Consider the following 2,938-nt stretch of genomic DNA (forward strand, 5'->3'; position numbering starts at 1 on the left):
GCCCTAGTGGTATGGCTTGCCTACCAGGCATGACGCCATGGAAAGGCGCTCGGATGGGGCGGAGGTTCATTCAATCGACGCCCATCTCGTCGAGCGTCTTGGTGTACATGATGTTGAGGCCGCTACCTTCGTCCATCAGTACTTTCGTGAGCCGCTTTGGTCCGACGATTAGATCGATGACAAGCGGGTACCTTCCTAGAGTGGGATGGCATCCAGATGGTCGGTCCGGTCGAAGGTTATGGCGGATTCCGACCACCGGAGGAAGGCTGGCATGGCCGGTCTGGCTGTATAGACCTCGCGGCGCGTGAGCTTCTGGCGACGCTTGGAGTCATAGACCGTTGATCCTCCGAAGATCATGAGGGCGTCGATCGGCGTTGGGAAGGCGTCATCCTTCTCCTCTACGTCGTCTGTGGCGGGAGCAGGTTCCTTCCCCTGCTCCCCTTTGTTAAGGCCCCCAGCCAAGTATTTGCGCATGAGGCCACAATCCTTGTATAGATGCTTGGCCAGGAAGGCGTGGTTTGGGCATGGCCCCTCGAGCATTTTCTCGAAGTGGTTCAGAGTGCCCTCCGTGGGCTTCCAGCCACCTTTGCGGTTGGCAGCGGCCACGAGCGAGTTGTCACGCCGTTGCTTCTTATTTTTCCTTTTAGCGGGACGGTTGGAGGCGCCTTCGCCGGTGTCCTCGTCCCGCCTCATCTTTTCGTCGGAGCGATCAAAGATGGCTCTGACCGCCTCCTCTCCAGAGGCGTGACTGGTGGCGATGTCTAGGAGTTCCTTGGTAGTCTGCAGGTCCCTGTGTCCTAGCTTGTGGACTAGGGATTCGTAGGTTGTTCCGGACAGAAAGGCTCCTATCACGTCGGCGTTGGCGACGTTAGGGAGCTCGTTGCACTACCGAGAGAAGCGCCGAATGTACCCGCGAAGGGTTTCATCGACCTTCTGGCGGTAGTTCTTGAGGTCCCATGGGTTTCTAGGGCGTTTGTACGTGCCCTGGAAGTTGCCCACAAAGATCTCCGTTAGATCCGTCCAACTCTGAATAGCATTGGACGGTAGGTGCTCTAGCCATGCTCGCGCCGAATCGGCCAAGAACAGCGGGAGATTACGAATAATGAAATTGTCATCACTCGCACCACCGGCCTAACATGCAAGCTGATAGTCTTCGAGCCAAAGCCCAGGATTTGTTTCGCCAGAATATTTAGGGATGTTGGTAGGTGGTCAATACCTTAGGGGGAAGGCGGCGTTGAGGATGTGCCAACCGAAGGCTTGAGGACCTGGCAGGCCGGGGCTCGAGCTTCGGTCTTTGTTGCTGTCGTAGCGTCCGCCATGTCGGGGATGGTAGCCGCGGCGTGCTACTTCTCCATCGTCGCCATGGGTGCGTTTCTGAGCGTCGATGATGTTGCGTACATCGCGGCCATGGCCGAGGCATTGATGTATTGGGACGGCGGAGGGCTGCCTGCCGGCTGGCGGTGTTTGGTGAACGAACGCGTCCCTGGTAGGACGCACTAAGGGCATGCACTGGCTGGTGTCGGGTTTGTATCGCCGAGACAATGAATTTTCTGCCTGCTACGCCGCCGCACGCTCAAGCAACGTGTGAATCTCCCTATGGGCCCATCGATCTTCGGCTGTCGCGGCCTCCGGAAGGCCATGCAGCAAGGCGGTTGCTGCGGCGATGTTCTGGCTGGCTCAGGCAAAGTGAGGAAGGGTCCCATCATCGGTGAGGATCCTTTGGTGTATGGTGTGGGCCGTGGCACGCGCGCGCCCCCCGTCTTTGCGGCGTTCAATCTCGCGATTGATGTCCGCGTACTCCCGGACGAGCCCTTGCCCGGCCTCATCGATCTCTTGCTGACGGGCCCTCAGCTGCTCCATCCTTAGGCGACATGGGGCTGTCGTCTCTTCCCCAGATCTGCCGTCAGGGTTGTTCGTAGGGGTGACCTCTTCCCTGAAGACACTTTAGATGTGAGCCTCGAGGGTCTGTGTCATGAAGCATTCCCAGGAAGGGTGGTGGCTCGCCCTACTGGAATCCGAGCTGGAGAACGATCCTAGCTCCTCATTGAGGAGCCCATAGAGGGTCTCCGTATCATGCTCAATCGCCCCCACGAACTCGATGTCCGTGGGTGACTGAACTACACGTAGTGCCAGAAGGTGGCCAGCGGTCGCCGTAGTGTTGCGAAGACCGAATGGAAACGCTGTCAGGGCGCTCCGTATGGGACCTTCTAGACATAGGGTGACGTTGTGCGAGGCCTCCCTTGATGACTGGGGTCCAAGGGAGTTGCCCGGCGGGGCCTCAAGCCTAAGACGGCTAAGGTCGATGGAAGAGAGAGACCGGGCGGCTGTGTGAGTCAGCGCCAGCTCTCCTTCTAGTGTGATGATGAAATCTAGGTCACCAAAACACACGTGTGCGCCCGGGGCCTAGCTGATTGCGTGGGTGGCCATCCGAGGCCTTTTCTGGAACGCGCAAAGTCCCCTACCTGGCGCGCCAACTGTCGGTGTTTCGTATGAGCACCGGCAAGTAAATTTATAGTAATGCGCGTTGGGCTCGGATGGTGCGCTAAAGGACATAAGATTTATACTGGTTCAGGCCGAATGTCCCTACGTCCAGTTTGTTGTTGCTCGTGTTATTAGCACCTTGAACGGTCTGTAGTAAGGGGTACAAATGATCGAGAGAGAGACTGGTCCCAAGTCTCTGATGGAAGGATTGAAAGGAGGTCAAGAGCTTCGTAGCCGCTTGACTATGTGTAGGTGTGTGTTCTTGTTCGGTCCAAAGTCCCTCCCTTTGATGGGAGAAGCGCATCCCCTTTTATAGATGAAGGGGCTAGCTTTACAAGGATGAGGGCTTTACCTAATCTTGTGGCTCACGTCTACCCAGCCTCGTTTTTCATCTTGATGAGTGCGAAGGAAGATAAGTGCCTACAATACTGTCGATGTCTCTGTAGAATGTCAGGTT

This window comes from Miscanthus floridulus, chromosome 8 (genome assembly GCF_019320115.1).
Source record: "Miscanthus floridulus cultivar M001 chromosome 8, ASM1932011v1, whole genome shotgun sequence".
NCBI lineage: Eukaryota > Viridiplantae > Streptophyta > Magnoliopsida > Poales > Poaceae > Miscanthus > Miscanthus floridulus.